This window comes from Sminthopsis crassicaudata, chromosome 4, assembly GCF_048593235.1.
Source record: "Sminthopsis crassicaudata isolate SCR6 chromosome 4, ASM4859323v1, whole genome shotgun sequence".
Lineage (NCBI taxonomy): Eukaryota > Metazoa > Chordata > Mammalia > Dasyuromorphia > Dasyuridae > Sminthopsis > Sminthopsis crassicaudata.
The window spans coordinates 162,737,429-162,758,150 of NC_133620.1; the positions used below are offsets into that span (position 1 = coordinate 162,737,429).

At 35.2% G+C, this 20,722-nt stretch overlaps 1 non-coding gene across 1 annotated transcript; it reads left to right on the forward strand.

The window, feature by feature from the left end:
• The first annotated feature begins 3,103 nt into the window (after nucleotides 1-3,103).
• LOC141542000 (U6 spliceosomal RNA) lies at nucleotides 3,104-3,206 on the forward strand. Its single transcript, XR_012482007.1, has one exon. It is a non-coding gene; the product is annotated as a U6 spliceosomal RNA (small nuclear RNA).
• The last annotated feature ends 17,516 nt before the right edge of the window (nucleotides 3,207-20,722 follow it).

Consider the following 20,722-nt stretch of genomic DNA (forward strand, 5'->3'; position numbering starts at 1 on the left):
AGCCACGTAAAATGGAGACTTTTTGCATAAAGTGGGATTTGAGCTGGAGGGAAAACAGAGAAAATAGGAGATGGTGGTGAGGAGGGGGGACATTCTAGCACTGGAAAAGAGCCCATGAAAAAGGCACAGGATCAGAAAATGGGAGTGTAGGATCTGAAGAAATAAAAGAACAATATTGTTGGGTCATAGAGAAAATAGAGAGAAGTCAAGTGTAAAAATACTGGAAAAGAAGGAAGATAAGATTTTATGAAAAGCTTTAAAAGTCAAACTGAGAATTACATATTTGATCCCAGAAGTGATAGGTTCATATCTGTGCTGTATGTTTAAAAATGTGTGCTAGAAATAGGCAACTCCAGCGGTATAAATTATTTATATATCTGTCCTAAGTATGGATATTTGTATACATTTGATGTGGGGGGGGGGGAAAGGCAGACAGAGACAGAAATGTATAGAGAGAGACACACACACAGACAGAGAGAGAGAGAGGAGAAACACAGAGAGGGAGACAGAGACAGAGAGATAGAGAGAGCCAAAAAGAGAGAATGAGGTGGAAACAGAGGAGAAAAAAAGAACATTTTATTGGTTTCTGACATATAGCTAAAGACTAGTTACTTAAAGTTATTATTACTATTTTAACTTATGTCTGTAAATAGAACATAGTGATATAGTGGAAAAAATTCTGGACTTGGAGTCAAGCCCTGAAGTACAGTTTAATTCCTAATTAGCACAGTGATGATCATAGGCAGCTCAAAATGTATCCAAGCCTCAGTTTTCCTATCTGTAAAAAATGTATGAGTTGGGAGCAGGGATATGTGTGTGTGGAGTAAGAATGGGGTGGTTTGGCAAATACATTCACAACCTGCCTCACTGTGTGGCTAAAAACAAATAAACAAACAAACAAAACAAACAACTTTGGAATAATAAGGTGGTGTAGAAATATGAGCTGTTGTTATGACCACTATTTTAAAGAAAATAAGCACTCAGATAAGAAACTTTCACTGTCTACTCTTAGCATGGTCAAGGGCTTTGCACTTCTGTGAAGTGACTACACTCAGGTTCATCCATAAGAGTGGCCAGATTTTTTTTCCTTTATCCAGTATCTCAGTGTCCAAACCACAATTTAGAAAGAAAAGAAAAAAAAAGAAAAAGAAAAAAAAGTAACTTGCATTCTTCCATTTCCCAAGAGAGGTAACTGAGGGACATGCCAGGATGCTGTTTGATTCTGATTCATGAGGAAGTTGTTTACATTGCCTGAGCCATTGTATGATGCCCTCAGGTCCTGGGGACAGACATGTTGGTATCTGTGCTATAAGGGGATGAAGATATGAAGTTATTGGAATAACTAGGTATAAGATGATATCAATACTGGAGTAACTCCATTCACCTTGGGGATGATTATCCCATTTTCACCCACAACAACATATTATTTATATAGATGAATGTCAATCTTTCATACCTTGGTTAAAGTAAAGCTATATGTGCTGTCCTGGGTCCCCTAGTTAGGGAAATTCCTTATAAAATCTCTGTGAGATTTAAAAAAAAAGAATTCTGGAGAGACAGTTGCTATTTTGCAAACTGTGGCTCATGGCTCTCTATATTTTAGCCATGGGCCAGGTGTACATAGTGTGAGTTGTGATTATATGAAACATGAAAGTGCTGGATGTTTGATTTTTACCCTAATTACATGTCATACATTGCCATTCTTTAGGTGGGATTTATTTTGCTTCAGAATTTTTCTGAGAGTGTCATAGACATAAAATGATAAAGGTTTATGTGCTATGAGCTCCAAGTGAGTTCCACTGAAGCCCATTGCTTTCTCTAAGGCAGGGCTTCTTAAATATTTTCTGCTCACTACCCCTTTTTACCCAAGAAATTTATATGTGAAGCATTGTATATAGATATATAAAATAAATATATAAATGTAAAGTATATGCTTACTAATAATAAGTCATAATTTTACGATCCCCTAATCCAGTTATGTGATCCCATATGCGGTCATGACCCACAGTGTGAGAAACTTTGCTTTATGGTATAAGACAGAGGAACACAGCAGCAGAATTTTATAGTTGGTGATAGAGGAGAGGAAAAGACATCTCTAACATGCCTAGGGCTTATCTTGACATTGACCTTAAACTTCTAGAATACAGCTAATGAACCTAAAGTGGTTGACAGTCCAGTTTAGTAGTTCCCCTAAGGGTATCTCCCTTTTTCATTAGTTTTTCTGTCAATTGGTTGCTTCAGTGCCAACAACACCAAAGGGATCATAAGATTCACAAAATAATCACAAAACAGAAGAGGGGGTGCTTCCGATTTATTAATGTTAACAGTAACAATAATTATATATTGAGAGGCAATGTTGCATGATAGAGTTACCTTTATAGAGTCAGGAACACATTGTTTCAGTTCCTATCTGGGACACCTACTTCTAATGGGAGCCTGGCCAAACCTCTTAGAGTCCCAGACAACACTAAGACTGTAAGTGGAAATGCAGGTGTGAATATTTATTGTAGTCTCCTTGGTGAAAATACCCTATATTTATGAAATCATAGGTTCAAAAAAAAAAAGCCTGACTATGCAAACTGTATACAACAGTAACTTCTAACCTAGTCTAGAGCCTCATTATATCACTCTACAGTTTTAGCAGCTTCCTCCTACACAATTCTACTTCTTTCCAGCTCTTCTCTTTCTAGCCCATCTTCTACATATTTGCCAAAGTGATATGAGCAAGACATATGTCTGTCCAAATATATATCTATATATCTATATTTATAGATATAGATATGTATTAAAATCATTAATGGGTCCTGCTCCCAATAGTTTTAGGATAAAATATAAACTTCTTAGGCTGGCATTTAAATCTTTCCACAGTGTAGACCCATCAGTCTTTCTAGTTTTATTTCATATTATTACTTTGCATATAATCTCCATTATGACTGAGTTGACCTCCTAGCTTTACACCACACATGGCATCCATCCTCCATCTTTCACCTTGGTGTCTGTATAAATGGTTCCTGTTATCTGTAATGCACTCCTTTCAGAGTGCTTCTGCCTTATAAGATCCCTAATTCCTTTCAAAATGCTGCTTACTTAGAAAGTGCCTATTATATGTGGTTGGTGGTATGTATACTAAAATTGGAACAATACAAAGATTAGGAAGGCCTCTGCAGAAAGATGACAATGAAATTCATGAGATGCTCATATTTTAGTGTAGTGGGTAGAGTGCCAAATCTGAAGTCAGGAAGACTCATCCTTCTGAGTTCAAATCTGATCTCAGACACTAGCTGTGGGTTCCTGGGAAAATCACTTAACCCCTCCTGTCTTAATTAGCTCATCTGTAAAATGAATTTTAGAAGGAAACGGCAAATGGGGTCATGAGGACACAATTGAAACAACTGAATAATATGTTGAAGACTTTTCTGTACTCCTGGCTATTATCTCTCTCTTGAAATATGTTTGCAATATTTTGCATATATATTTTGTATTTATTTGGATAAGTACATATATCTTTTGTAGAATGGAAGCTTTTTGAGGGAAATGATTGTTTAATTTTTGTATTCTTAGTTCCTTGCTCATAACAGGCATTTAATAAGAGTTTGTTGAATTAAACTGAATTCCCTCCAAAATTATCTATTCTAAAATGATACTATATTCCTCTTACCTATAACATACAATAAAGAATCACAAGTTAAAGTTTCTCAGAGGCAGCTATTTGTTAAAAATGCAATTGGACCTAATTTTTGAATAGTGCCTCAGATGCTTAGCAACTTTGTGACTCTAAGCAAGTTATTTTAATTTTCTCAACCTTGGGTTCCTCATCTTTAAAATTGGAATAATGATAGTCCTTTATTTTACCAGGCTGCTGTGAGAATCAAATGAGATAATAGAGGTAAAATACTTTGTAAACCTTAAGGCTCTATGTGAATTAATATTATTACTATTATTATCTTTTGGATTTTTTTCCTATATTACAGAGTTGTATAGAGTGGAAATTTGGTGAGAAGAAGATATAGGACAGAGGAAGATAAGACTTTTGGTAGGAAATTGATCAAAGTGGTAATTGTCTTTATCCCAGTTCTTTCCAGCCAAGATTACACCTATGATACAGTCAATTCAGAGATATCCTCAAGCCTCAAATGAGATGATCTTCAGGTTATAGAAGAAATAAAAAGCTTATCCATTATGATTTTTCAAAAGATATCTGCTAACCAGATTATCACAGGGTCTTATCATTGTTATTTCTGGACAAAAGACCATGTACATATAACAAGACAGTTCAACAACCCTGGCAAAAGACACAAGCTTTTCCAAGAGGAGGCAAGTACATATATATCTCTGTGATGCATATGGGTATGTGAAAGGAATACTCTTTTAGGTGTACTTGATAAATTTCCTATCTATGTTGTCATAGTTAAGAAGTCACAAGGGAGAGTATAAAGTGAGAGAGCATGGTCTTTTCTAGCAGAGAATATTCTAGGCATAGAAAATTCCAAAAATGGGAGATGAAAGGAAGCAGATCAGCCAGAGAAAGGAATATGCCTACAGCAGATATAGCTTTTCTCAAGAAAAAGTAGTTTCTCCCCAAACAGAGGGATGTGTGTGTGTGTGTGTGTGTGTATGTGTGTGTGTGTGTGTGTGTGCATGTTGGTGGTGGGAATGATCATGGTGGTATTTTGATAGCACTCCCAGGATTCAATTAGTTGTTTATTCCCTGTCTTTCTTTACCTCTTATTCTCACAGGATAGTCACAGGTATCTCTAGAAGGAGGAAGAGTTGTTCAGCCCATTAGATTATGACCAGCAGAATGTGTCAGCTTGGACATCTCTGTTTGTAAATTGGTCACGGAGATCAATTTTTTTCATCATCTCCATCACCACTGTTATTATTGCTGTAAAAGAGTAATCTCACTTAGAAATAACACCAACAGTCCCAAAGAACCCAAAAGATTATCAAGCATAAAAGGAAGTCAAATACATGCATGTCTTTACCTAATATATCTCATATAGTGCATAATATTTAATACTTAAGCTCTGAACGAAGGCATCCTTACTAAGGACAACAGCAACATTGGCTTCTCTGTATAAGCAGTTGGGCTGTATTAGCCAGACACCACTTCAGGAAAGTAGCTGAATTTCCCAAGAGAGGAATTGTGAAAAACTAGTGAGTGGATAGTATATCTTTTATTTAAGAAGATAAAAGTTAGTCTGGCAAATGAAAGCAAGAGCATTCTTAGTCCTGGGTCTGACAGTACTGGATTTGTTCACCAGTTATGAAAGGATGCATTTATAACAGAGAGGCTTGTATTATGGTAGGAGAGACACCAATGACTAGAGTATTGAACATCAGACTGGGAAGCAAGAGATATGTATCTCTAACTGTGCAACTGATTCATGATACTATGCCCAGATGAATTCTGTCTTCAGTCTCTTTCTTCATTTAAGAAGTCTTTGCTTAAAACTAGTATTAGTAACATTACTCAAACCCTTAGAAAAGAGATGTAATTAGTAATAATAAATATTATTGTTGGGGATGGACAGTGGAGAGATTGCTGGTCCTGGAGACAAGAACCTAAGTTGAATCCAGTGAGTCACCCAGTTGCCTATACAGTGACACACAGTGAGTGCTATATAAATACTAGATGTTATTTTTATTATTATTCCTAACTTCCTGATCATTAGCAATTCTTGCCTAGTTTTATAAATTGCCAGGGAGGAAAAAAAGTATGAAAATGTGTCAGAGGTTCAAATGCTGTTTTTTCTTAGCTCTGTATACCTTTGTTTCCTCCCTCTTCTTACACAGAATATCCCAAAAGCTTCTTGATCTGATTTATAAGCACTGTTTCCATTGCTATCCTTAGACTCAACCCATGTATTTCATTTTCAACTTACCAACTTATTGACAATTTTAATTTAATGGGTTCATTCTTAATTTCCTGCCTTTACATTTATTAGTTAGAGATCTTACACATGTTTAAAGATTCCTATGGACCATTTGGTCAATGACCATATCTCAGGAAATGGGTATCATGATCCCCATAGCTGCATAGCTTTAAAAGCATTCTAAGAGAAATTATCTCCTAGTGTAATCGAGCCCAGCTATAATGGTGCTGGAGGGAATGGGGTAATCAAAACATCCATGTCATTTGTCTTTTTGCTGTTATGAGAAGTAGCTGAAATGCAACAAAAGACATGAAGTTAAGTGGCTCGGTGGATAGAGTACTTGGCCTGAAGTCAGGAAGAACCAAGTTCAAATATGACATTAGACACTTACTAGGTGTGGGACTCTGGGCAAGTCACTCAATCCATATTTGCCTTAACTCACTGGAGAAGAAAAAGGCAAAACCCTCCAATATTTTTGCCAACAAAACCCTATGAACAATATTGGTATGCTATGGTCTAAGGAGTCATAAAGGGTCAGACAAGGCTGAACAACAAGAATTGAAGATGTGATTCCATCTTCAGTATGGCAGAATCAAGACTAAAGTAAGAAACTTTGTATTGTAAAAGAATTTTACTTCTCCATTTATTCACTCAGCAAGCATTTATTAAGTGCCTACTATGCCTGTAGATAAATATAAATAAATACTTTGAGCTATGTTTCATCCTATTCTTTTGCCAATACTTGTAGGCTAACATCCATTATGATAGATTTGAATTACATTTATATTGGGAAATGGAGGTAGAGGACTCAATTAGAAGAAGGGCAATAAATATTCCTATTACAGTTTGACTTACCAAAAAGATATGTTTCATATTGCTGGAGAGAAGAGGGAACTAAACCTCTGATTTAAATGATCCAGAGCACATGAGAAATTATCTTCAATCAAAGCTTTTTAACTTTTGGTCTTACAGAGGTACCCTGGGCATTGAGAGGTTAAGTCTCTTACCCAGGGCAACAAAGTCAATAGGTTTCTGATTCAGGGTTTTAATCCAAATTTTCCTGACTTTTATGCAGTTTTCTCCATCCTACTATGCTGTCTCTTGAATTTCTTTATTTTAAAAAGTCATACCCTTAGGAAATAGGACCTAATGATATCACTATGATTTGTTATTACTCAAATGTCCTTCTAACTTTTGCTTGTTGCTTCTTAATCAGATCCCTTCAGCTTCTCATTTGAGCAGGATGAGAAAACAGCTTTCTAGTTTTTTAGATTTAAAAAAAATATTATTTTCCAAAAACATGTAAAGATAAATTTCAACATTCGTTTTTGTAAGACTTCGATAGAAGTTTTATTGAAAAAAAAAGAGAGCTTGGACCTAAAATAATGTTGATTTTTTTTTTGAGAGATTCTACTCTTTGTTCTGTCATATCAGTGATGTCCAATTCTTTGTGATCCCATTTAAGGTTTTCTTAGCAAAGATACTGGAATGCTTTGCCATTTTTTTCTCCAGCTCATTTTACAGATAAAGAAAATGAGGCAAATTGAAGTAGGTGACTTGCCTGGAGTCACATAGCTAATAAGTTATCTGAGGTTAAATTTAAACTCACAAAAATGAGTGTTCCTGACTCCAGGTACAGCACACTTTCTATTGCATCTACTGCTCCTCTATTTCTTTGAGTATTACAATAGACTAAAGCCAATTGGTACATACCTCAGCTGTTTGGAACTACCACGTTATATAATCAGGGACTTCCCAAGATGTTATAGTCTGTGTAGCCTTCCAGTCTTTTACAAAATGGTTACTTGCCATATTTTGCCAACACAAAATATATTAGGATTTGCATGAGGTTGCTATAAGATGTCTCAGTGGGGGTATCTTGGTTTTTCTATATTAATCCTTGTTTTGACCTTTGGCTATAATATTTATAGCTATACCTGACTTGAGGCATTAAGTAACTCTTGGAGAAAGGATTCTTAGGCTAGCTCATGAAGGTTCTTAGAATTAACCTTTCCAGCTAGCTCAGGAATGAATGAATGCATTTCATAAATGAAAAGATATATTAAGTGCTTATGGGGTTCCACGCATGGTGCTATATACTAGAAACAAAAATACAAGCAAAGAAGATGATCCCTACCTTCAAAATGGGACTGAAAAAGACTGTACAAAAAGAATACAGCAGTCTGTTTTTAAGTGAGAAGTCAGAATGAAAGGCCAGAGAACAACTAGATGACACAGTGGATAGAACACTGAACCTGAAATCACTAAAACTCATTTTCATGTGTTTAAATCTGGCCTTGCATATTTACTAACTAGGTGACTCTGGGAAAGTCAGGTTTCTCATTTGTAAAATGATTTGGAGAAGGAAATAACAAATCACTTCAGTATCCCTCCCAAGAAAACCCAAAATGGGGTCATGAAAAGTCAGACACAATTGAAAAATGACTGAACAACGGGGGGTGGGGGATTGGGAATGGGGTGGGGTGGTAACTAAAGACATGGGAAAGTTGATTGACAAATGCTTAGAAGAAATAATAGTATTTATATGATTTTTGTTCTTAGAGCTGGACCTGGACTATCAAGAGACTGTCAAGTTATAATAATTCATGATATTGACTTAACCTTACTCCTAAAGTAATACTTACTCAGTTGCATGCATATTCATTGGTGTAGGAAGATTCCAGTGAGGGGTCTTTCTCTATCAATATATATATCATTAATGTCTTGCACTTGATAGATTTAGATAGTTCTTCAGACCCTGAGAAATCAAATAATTTGTTCTGGGTCACAAAACTAGTATGTGACAGAGTCAAAATTAGAATCCTTCTGTTTCCAAGGCAAACCCTCGATCCACTATAACACAAAAGTCATTACTTCCAATTGCTGTTGGTGGTGGTAGATTTTTGTGTTGTTGTGGTTGTTTTTTGGTATGACAAGAAGGCACATAAAGAGAAACAGCAATTGAGGTCTGCAGGTTCAATTTTTGTGAATCACTTGTCACCGCTAAGGACTATTTGAATGCCAACTCAACCTCATACAAATATAACTGATGTGAACAGTATCTAATTGAGAAATGACTAATGATTGTCAGTCTATAGTCAGCCAAGGCCATGGAGTTTGGCAAATTCTCATTCTGGAAGGGAGATTTCTTGCTCCTCCCCCATCCCTTTTAATGTCTAGAATTAAAATTCCAAGATAACATGCATTTATGCTTAGAAATGCAGTTTTCCTATCATATTAATGTGATTTGGAAGTCAAAGTTGGTAATATTTTCTCAACCTCCCCAGTGTTCCAATCTCTGTTAGAGATCTACAGATCAATCTGGACTTTTTCCTTATTCACACAAAATCAGCTTGCAAATGGGAACTTAGAAAATAACACTGTTGCCTAGGCAGAAAGGCGAAGTGCAGGTCAAAGTTCTTCCAAGTCATTTTGGCTCTGACAGAATGAGAGGAGGAAAAGAAAAAGTATTAAATGGAACAAATTTTCCCAGAAAATGATGTTTAAAGTCTTGAGCAAAAGTAAATTTTATAACTTTGTCAAAAGTGAAAAATAATTTTATCTCACATATATTTAGAGGTAAAGAATATTGACTGTGTGAGTTGTTGGACATATATGGTTCTCTATCTCCCATATCTATGAAGTAGTCTGGAAGTCTACATCATTTTCATTTTGTGAAAGTATGGATGGCTCTGTGCTTAGATAAGACTGTTTAAGCCTAAATTCTAGTCTCCTTCTTTCTTTTGTTCCTGTCTTCCTTCCTCCCTTCCTCTATTTCTCCCTTCTTCTTCCCTTCCTTTTGTTCTTTCTTTCTTCCTTCCCTCCTTCCCTTGCTGCCTTCTTCCTCTCTCCCTCCTTCCTTCCTCCATTTCTCCCTCTTTCTCTCTTTCTTATTTCCTTCCTTTCCTTTCTCCTCTCCCTCTCCTTGGATTTTTTTCTTTCCTTTTGTTCCTTGTTTCCAGCATCCCACTATGTCATTAAGTGTCACTTTCCCTTAGATAAAATCAAAGTATTTTTCCCCCTTAAGAAGAGTATTCTATCTATATGACTCTGGATAAGTCATTTCTCTTTATCTCAATTTCTTTGCATACAAAATGAAGAGATTCCCAACTAGAAATTCTATGATTTTTTTTTATCTTTGTCGATGAATAGCACAATGTTAAACATAGCAAGTGCTTATAAATAATTATTAATGAAAATTCCTCGCTTGGAATGCAGACATCAGCAGGAAGCAGTACATGAAAATTTGTTACAAATGACATTTTATTTATTTGTTCCATCTCTTTATGTATATTATCAGAATCACTCAATTTGTATCTGAGGCTAAAGTTGAATGCAGGACATCCTCACTCAAAGTCTAGTATTCTATCAACATATCTTTACAATAAGGCAATTTTGGTGTCTCATTTTTGATCAATCAAAAGAACTACCAAAGGGCTAGTATGTGCCCTGTATAGCATACTATCACAAAATTTAATCTGATGGAAATCAAACATTTTGTGAAATAAGCAACAAGGTATACCGGCCCTGGAGTGAGAAAGACTTCTGTCTGTTCAAGTCTTGACTCTAATCCATAGTTGATATATGGCCCTGGGAAAAATCACATAATTTCTCAATCAACCCAATTCTTTAAGACTATAATATACAGAATAGATGCTGACCTGCATTAATATATGGAATTTCCCTAAACCCAAAAAACAACAGGTTTGAAAAGAAGAAGAAAGAAAAAGAGGAGGAAGAAGAAGAAGAAGAAGAAGAAGAAGAAGAAGAAGAAGAAGAAGAAGAAGAAGAAGAAGAAGAAGAAGAAGAAGAAGAAGAAGAAGAAGAAGAAGAGGAAGAAGAAGAAGAAGAAGGAGAAAGAAGAGGAGGAAGAGGAGGAGGAGGAGGAGGAGGAAGAGAAAGGGAAGAGAAGGAAGCACATTTCATTCAATCCTTTAGTATGAATTTAATTCCTTAGAGTTTCAACAATGAAGGATAGATTAAGAATCTTCTCCAAACTCAAAATTGCAAGTGAATAAAGAGCTACTTTCCATGGCTCTTGAGTTCTATCTTTTCAGCCCTAGCTCAGAGTGTCTCTCAATATACAGATATTATTACTTGCTCTGGCTATCAGCAACAAATGAAAGACAAAAGGAATTTGAACAAGATTGAACTACAATCCTACAAAACTACTCTGGAAAAATCCTATCTCAGAAGTCACACACCATGGGAATGCCAAAGGGATTAAACTAAACCTCCAGAGAATAAAATTTCCATGGCAATTTCCCTGGTCTCCATCTATATTCTCATCCTTGCTACAGTGGTAAGGGAGAAGTGGGGAAACCAAAACTGAAAGAATGATTTTACATGGCATACCATTGGAGTGCTCAAGGTTTGAAATTCAGTCATTTGAACCTGTTTCTGGTACAGTTTGCAGTAATCCCCGCTTGGCTCATAAGAGAGAGAGAGAGGGAGCCAAAGCCGAGTTACCCTAGAGGACAGATAGTGTGGCCAACTATTTGACCATGGGGAATAGCGGAACGAGTTTTCCTGACCCTTGGGTGATATCACACAGGGACATCACTAACCCCTTAGTAGCCCCACCCCTAGAATTTGTGTTCCTGGAAACTCCGCCCAGTGGCCTTGTGTCATGGGAATTTGGCCTGCTGGGTGGAGGCAACCTGACCTTGTGGGAACAGGCGGGGGAAATTCCGAAAACCAAATGGGCTCATAGATTTCAGTAGCTTAATTCCGTGTTTGAATATTTCTGTACTGTCAAATGATAAAAGCTACAGACATCAGCATGAATGATTTGTCCTAACCTGTGGCAGATTCTCCTGAAAAGACAACAGATCAATTTAATCCAATTCAGAGTTCCAAATATGAATAAACTAAATTCTGTTTAATCTATTGAACATATTTCAATCAATAAATTCAGCATCCTGTTTGGGTTTACTAACAAAACACAAACTTCGCCATCAGGCTTTCTTCTTTCAACATCAGCCTTTGCCAATATTTTTAAAGGACAATTCACATCTATCCTTTGGAGTTCAATGTATCCTCAGTAGGTTTTAAAAAGAAAATAATAATAATAATAATAAACAGTCTTTGTTATTTCAAGTGGGTAATTACTTCTATTTTAGGCAGAGGTTGATGAAAAAGCTGATTATGCCAGCATGGGGTACAACATGTGTCAAGAAAGAGGTTGCACTGGATCCCCCTGCTACATGAAAATAAGCCGTGAGAAATCATTCTCCTTTTGAAGCAAGAGGCAAATAGCAGGCTCTATTCTGTTGTCACCTGGCTTCTGCATGTGTCTTGTTGGATGCATCTTTTCTGTATAAAATCCTCATTGCTAGTAATAGCTAAGGGAGTTGGTGATTGCTAAACGTGGGATAGTAGAAAAAAGGAGAATGACATAGATGGAGAGCCCTCAATTAATTTTCCAAGCTGTGACACTGATTAGCTTTGTGATCATGGGCAAACCATTTAAACTCTCTGTGCCTTAGTTTCCTCATCTGTAAAATGAGGATAATAATCATTGAAATTATTGTGAGAATCAATGAAAAGTAAAGCCCCTTTGCAAACTTTGTAGAACTATACAAATGCTGACTACTACCCCTCTACCCTGATTGACCCACAGTTTCCTGTGATAAAGATTAGGGAGGACACATAAAAAAGGTACCCCAGGTAAGCAGGTATAGATAGGTTGCAATCTGACATCTTGGAAGGGTACCCATTCTAGTCAATGGAATATAGTACGTAGGGAATTCAGATAAAACTGTTCAAGGAGCCAGATTGGATATTGCTGGCAAATTGGCAAGGTGCCTAGGTGGTGTCACCACAAAGTGGACCTGGGCTGCTGAGAAATCTGTTAGAGGTGAAAATCTCTCTTCTCTGGAGAGAAAAAAGCAAATAGTTTGCATTATTGTTCATTAGGTCATTATATTATGATAAAGATATTACTGTTATCCCTAGGTCATTCAACTCATATATTTTAGATTAAACAATTTAATCATATTTATCAGGAAAAAGTTAATAATTCTCAATTTATGGGATAATTTTTGCAATACATTTTGAATGTCATTAAGTGTGAAAAATATTAACTCATTCACAGAGGGCTCAAATCAGTTTTTATTCCTGTGGCAACAAGACTTTTGTATTTGCTGGGAAATAAAAACACCCTTCTTGTTGCTGGGATAAAGATTCAACCCTATAAGATGAATGAGTTTTTGTATTAGCTTTCTTATTCAAAGATGAATTCCTTTCTTTTTTAGGATACTGGTGGCAAATTATTGGGATTTCTTGCTTTATTTTTTCCAGCCTTAGCACAGGCTAAAAGGCACAGGCACAATCTGAGAGTAAGTCATAGTTCATGCTCAGAGTCCAGAGAATTCACACAGATCCATTCTTGACTCACCTGATCTAGGACAACTGACCTCAGATCCAGGTCAGGAGGCAAAGGGTATGAGCTATCTATGGAAGATGAAGGAATGCTGTGAAGTCAAGGAAGTGTTTGGTTATGTTATTTATGAGTCCTTTGACTTTTGAGAACATTCTGTACCTTGTACCATGAGGCAAAGCTGGCTGAGTGTGAGTTCTCAAGTGATTTTTGTTTATCACCTGGAATCTCATTTGCAAAGAAGGTAGATAAGTAAGCTGATAGTTAAACATTGGTAAACCAATACATTCCAATGACAGCCACCAAAGTGTACCATTGTGTTCTAGACAAGGAGGAGGAAGAAACACTCAGAATGGTCATCTCAGGATTGCAATTTATTTTCATAGCTATACTATTCATTTTATTGTCTTGCCCACACTCTTCGCTTGGTTCTTGAATGGACAGAATTTTCAATTCATCAAAAATTTACTGAATACTGTGTCCTTGGTATTGGTAGAAATTCTATACCTGTGTAGTAAAGGGAGGAGGAGAGATGGTACAAAAGACTTGTGTAAACTAGTAGAATGAAAGTTCCACATAGATAATGATGGTGATGAGGACTTCGTGCATGCAGGAATCAGGAAGACTTGAGTTTAAATATAGCCTCAGACACTTACTATTATGTGACTCTGGGCAAACCAATTAGCTTCTGTGGGTCTCAGTTTTCTCAATTGTAAAATGGGAAAGAAAATAGTACCTACTTCTCAGGGTAAATAGTAAGGTGCATTGACCGAGTTAATACCCTAGATACCTTAGAATACCTTTATTCTGGTCAAAATGAGAGGAATGGATGCAGGAACCCCCTCACCTCCTTTCTCTCTCTCTACTGCCAAAAAGTCAGCCCCCCTTGTCTTACTCCACGCTCTGCTCCCTCTTTTCATTCACAGTCTACACCAACAGATCTAGCCAGCACAGAATAGTTGGGCAGGGCCATTCTCCAAGCATATGTTAATAGAGTATTGTCCAATTGGTAATTAGCCTCAAGTACTTGGCTATTCAAGTGCATCTCAGTTTTAGCCTTTTACAGTAAGGCTCAAATGAGGTAACATTTATAAACACATAGAGCAGTGCCTGGAACTTAATAGGTACTTAATAAAGTCTTGTTCTTTTCTCTACTTACAGGTAGACAATCAGCTAGTACTAATATACTTAATAAGTTTAAAATAAAATGGAAATCTATTCCATGTTTTGTATTGTTTTTTAACTTTATTGACTTTCTCCATCTTCTGTTCATTGCAGGGATATGATGTATGAATGTAGAATAGTGCATAAAAGGTCAGTGTGGTGGTTGGTTTTGCAGAATGTATTTTTTTCTCTTTTAAAAATGGTATTGTATAAAAGCATGGGAGATAGAAGGGATCAATAAATTAATAAATAAATGTGATGGAAAAACTAAAGGTACCAATTTTAAAGAATGAAAATTATAAATTATATAAATATAACATATATAATATCTAAAACATAAAATTATAAATTTTTTAATCATTGTGATTTTCTTTCCTCTTTATTTGATTTAATTTAGCATACATTAAGCACCTACTATATAAACTTCTTATGATAAATTGTTTCAGTTTTATCTTTGTATCCATAGCACACGTAGCATAGTGTCTGGCACATAGTAAGTATTTAATAAGTATTCACTAAATTGGATTGAAAAATGCCCAGAAGGCGTTGACAATCTGCTTTGGAGAAATAAGACTTAAGTATATGAAGTAATTAGATATAAAATAGATAATAATTCTAGGTATTCTACAATAATATAGAGGGTATAATACCACTTACACTTTATAGGGAGAGTTTCCTTTGTATATGGGATTGTATATGAATTAATATATATTATCTTATTTGATACATACTGCAAGAAAATTGGCCCAAAGACTGAAAGTGAAGAGAGCAGTGCCAGCAGGAGTTAGCTATAAAGGTTTGGCAATATATATTTAAGGTACAATCTCCATTTATTATTATTATTAATATTTCCACATTTAAAAAAACCTGAACCTGTTTCCTCATCTGAAAAATGAGGACATAATGCCTATAGTACCTACCTCAGAGGGATATTATGGGAAAGTACTTTGTCACCTTAAAGAGATATGCCAATGTAAAAGTATATTATTATTTACATGCATTTTTTAAAGATCATAAAAATACAGGGGTAGCAAAAGCTTTAGAAGTCATATAATTTAACTCCTTCAATTAATTTCATTTGATTTATTGTCTATGAAGGATGGATTGCAGGAGCACGGTGCTTTGAAAAAAAATTAGATTATAAACTTGAGATGTATTTATTTTATTTCAGAGAACTCTGGAAACGCACTGCTTTTCTAAAGCACTTTTGGACATTTTTTAATGGCTGAAAAGGAATATCAGGTGCTGGTATTTTTTTTAAAAGAATAATTTTGCTTTTTGTTTTTAAAACAATGAAAAATTGGAACATTCTCTTTCTCTGGTAAAATATATTGTCAGGGCTCTGTTACCTACCTCTTTTCTTTTCATTCATAGACTGTGGCTGTTATGTGAAGTTGTTACTTTCCTGGGCACTCAGAAGCAGAGGCTCCATATTAAAAGATAGAAACATGGAGACAATGGAGTACTAATGAGACCAATCATTCTTTAGAAAGAGGAACTAAATGATATGATTATTCAACCTGATGGATTGATCATAATGCTTAGAGAGCTTTGAAGGAAAGGGAAGTAAAGAAATAGGAAGCTAAGAAGCGTAGAAAAGAAGAAGCATTGGGGTATGGTGGAAAGAGCTTTGCATTTGGAGTAAAACCATCAAAATTTGAATGCCAACTCTGCCACTCAATTGGGCAAAGTGGTTTAGTCTCTCTGAAATTGAATTTCCTAACATGCAAAATGAAAGGATAAAATCAGATGATTCCTAAAGTCCTTTACAACTATATATGTATGTGCATATATATTTATATGTATATGTATATATGTATATGTATGTATGCATACATGCACACACACTTATACACACACACACACACACACACATATATATATATACTGAAATCACAATGGGAAAAGTCACTATATGGAAGGGGTAACTGTATATATGTGACCTTAAACAAGTAACTTGATCATTGTAGAACTCAGTTTCCTCATTAACAAAATGAGCAGGTTGGACTGAATGGTTTTTCAGAATTTTCATACTAGGTAGGTAGTATCCCATGTGCATCCTCTTGTTACTCAGTCATTTCCAGCTTTATATATATATATATATATATATATATATATATATATATATATATATATATATATATATATATATATATATATATATATATATATATATATATGATTCTTTGATTTCTGGGATATAGTCATGTACTTTTTCTATTCAAAGAGTTAGCTATGTAATTTTGTTGTTGTTGTAAAAAAACAAAGTAACAACAAAACCTTTCTATTTTTTTCTTACTTTTCTCACTCCAGCACTTTCCTCCATTTCTAGCACCTACCTTAATCTCACTTCCCTGTTGTAGTCCCTAGAATAGTTGAAAAAAGTACTGAATTTGAAATTAGAGACACCATTACTCACAATTGGGAAAGTCACTTAATTCCTCTGAGTCTCAGTTTCCTCATTTGTAAAATGAGGGGATTGGGTTAGATGGACTCTAAGGTCCCTTATAGATTTAAATCTATGTTCTTTATATCCCATGATTTACAGACAGTATCTCTGAGTGACTCTACCAGTTCCTTAATACTATGAGTTATACAGTCAATTATGTAGTTGTATCAGCAGAGTTTCCACATTAGGAATTCACCATACTGATGAAACTACTGTTATGGAATCTCCTCTTCCTACCTCCCACCTCCACCAAATATACATACAAACATATGTACACATACACATATACATACATGTATATATGCACATACATGTGTGAGTAAATTTATTGATAAGAATGAAAAAATAATTGCTGCTAAGAGGATGTATAGAAACAGAGCTAATGAATAAATTTTTAAATTCTTTAGATCTTAGAGTAAAAATGGGAAGAGGATAAGCTCACAATTCTCCATCATTTTTGCCTTCTATTTGAAGCTGTTGTTCTAAGCAGTCCATGAGTCAGTCTTGTGAAGAGAAATACTTGACTTATGGTAATTGCCCCCACTGAATTATGAGTTAATGAGAAATGAGTCATGCAACAATGTTCTTTCGTGACAGTTATGTAAGGAGTATTTTAAATATGATTCTTGTAGATCAAATGTACAGATCTAAACTACAGGGATCATTAGAGTAGTTGAACCATACATTTAAAATCTTTTGTATTTTAATAGAACACTGATTCTCAGTCGAGTTGTCTCAATGGCCCATTGCTTTGACCCCCTCCCTCTAACCCCTAAGGTTATTTGCCATAGCTTTCTGCATGAGAGAAAAAGGGAACACAGAGAGGGGACAGCATGTGTCAAATACTCTCTTCTGTTAAGGCACAAATTAACCAAGTGTTAAGCCTGCCTTCTGAACTGACCAAAAGCAACCTCTGTTCAGCTACCTAAGATAGGTATAGCAACCTCATTTTTCCTTATTCCCCAAATGTTTTCATCCCCCTGACACTCAATTCTAATTATGCACCTATACAATGCTAATATTCTACCATCTGAAGAATTTCCTTGTTTTGGAATCAATGCTGTCAGTATTTCATAAACTTTTGAGAAGGCGCATTTACTAGCAGACACTTAATAGTTGTGTGACTGTGGACAAGTCATTTAACACTCTTTGCTTCAGTTACTCATCAGGAAAATGAACTGGAAAAGGAAATGGCAAGCCCCTTCCTGTATTCCTGCCAAGAAAAGTTGGAAATGACTAACAAGAGGATGCACTTGGGATACTATCTACATAGTAGAAAAATTCTGAAAGACCTTTCAGTCCAACCTGCTCATTTTATTAATGAGGAAACTGAGTTCTATAGTGATCAAGTTACTTGTTTAAGGTCACATATATACAGTTACCCCTTCCATATAGTGACTTTCCCCATTGTGGTTTCAGTATATCACAGATTGGCATAAGAAATTAAATGGGGATTTTGGAGAGTTTTGCAGAATCAAAAATGACTTGTAAATATTAGCACATGCCATAGAAAAAGTTTAGAAACTCAAAAATGTATAATATATATTTATATCATTATATAATATCAACTTATTTTATTGTTTAACACCATAATACTCTGGTATGAAGGGAGGGCCAAAATTTTGTACATGGATCTTCCAGATCATGGAATATCCTTAACCCCCAAGAAGTCCCTACCTATAATTAATATCTGATATTAGAACAGAATACAGGGCTCTTGACTTCTAGCCCTTGGTCTTCTACTAAATATGCTAACAAGGTCTTTCAAAATTGTACTATAGAAATATAGATACCTATTCAACTTTTTATAGAGACAATATGGTATGGTGGAGATTGATTTGTAGTTAGAAAGCTAGGCTATGAATCTCACCTCTGTAATTTATTACTTATATGACCTTGGGAAAGCCATTTAATTTATTCTCAGTTTTCTCATCTATCAAATGATGGAGTTGGGCTAGCTAATCTTATAAGATCCTTTCTGGGTCTACATCTATAATCCTACAATCTACAAGTAAAAATAAATGAGAACTCTTGAATATATTATTTATTTCTACTTAAATAAAACACTAATTTTGGAGAATTCAGCTCTTTGGAGCCCATTTTCTTCATTTGTTAAGAGAATGAGTTGGACTAGGTGATCAAAGATAACACTTTATATCCTAATGTTTTATTATTTATATCACAGGGATATCAACCTTCCATGTTATTCATGAATAACCCTCCTAAAAAACTAGGGTGGAAGCTTTAGTTACTGGCTATTGTTTTGAGTGGAATGTTTCCTCAACTAACCTTGAAAATAGTTTTCCCAAGTCATTCATGTACCAAAAATTCTGTTTGGTCTACAAAGTTTACAACTAGTACTACCCACATTTATACATACCATCCTTATTCACTCACCTTTGTTTCATCATTATCACTTAGCTAAGGGAAAAAAAACAACTGTAATCCTTCAGTAAATTTAACCAAGAGTTCTCCTACAAATGCAAACTCGTGAAAAATAACAAAACTAGAATTCTACATGGAATAGAATTTTTAAAATTATGCTCATTTATTTTCTTTATTCATGCTAATCTAAATTCCATTAATTTTATTTAACTTAACATCTGTTAAATAGTGTTGTATAATGGATATTTGGCTTTAAATAGTGTTGTATAATGGATATTTCCACAGATCTGAGTTAAATCTCTGACACAAACAAGTTGTGTGACCCTGGGCAAGTAACTTAACCTGAAGGTGATCTCTAGATAACTAATTCCAAGTTACAGAGTGTTAACCTGCATTGATAGAGGGAGTTTTTTCATCCTTTTTTCCTTTATACTAATGAAATCATAGATCTACTCTCTATTTAGTCTATTTTTTAAATATTTACTATGTGCAAGACACATATAGTTTCCTTTAGGCCATATAAAATATTTCTGAAAGACACATAATTGCTACAGAGAATGAAATCTGTACTTGTACTCTATTGTCTAAAGCTTCATCATCACTGGCCAGTATTTTGACCTCAAATGTAACTGTATTTAGTCTGTAAGATAGAGATTTATAGTCTGTTTCTGAGGGATGTGGCAATAGGCCTGATCTCACCTGGAAAAAATTTAATCAAGAAACAGAAACACTGTTTGGAATTATATTAACTTTTATTCCTGTGGCACAATTTATTAAAATCCCTCTACAAGTGGTGCAAAGTGCTAATGGATTGTAAAAAAAAAAAAAAAAAAATCTAAGAAACATGTGGTTTTCTTATAAGAGAAGAGGAAAAATGCCATGATGGAAGAGGGGTGTAGGTGGGGAAGGTTGATCTTTGGCAGAAGGAATCTTTTTCTTTCTTCCTGTTCTTGTTATTTACACTTCTGCAGTTGGTACAGGGAGGGAAGTTGAGATGGTATGTTGTATGCCCAGTTTTTGTATAGAGGTCAGCTTGTTTTTCTAGATGTTAGAGGCATTTTCCATCCTTCTCTGGAGAACTGTTCACCTCTCTAAAATATCAAATGATGATAACAGTACCATTCACCAGGTGAAATGCCATAGTAATATGCAATCCAATTACAATTCTCTTTGGTCACCTTGAGACAGTATTTTTTTTTTTTTACATAGACTGTCTCCTTGCTTATCTGAACTATTATCTTTTGAAGGACAAATGAAACTCACAAAAGATTTAAGTACAGAGACAAATTAACAATGCAGAGAATGTATTATGCAGAAAAGACTCCTTCAGGCAAGATTTTCTTTGGTTTACCTTTCAGGACATGAAAGACACTTTAGAATCACTACAAAGAAAATGCCTTAGTTTCTGCTCTGACAGGTATGAATTGTTGCCAAACAAGTTGTTTCTGAACTGAAATAGTACTATTT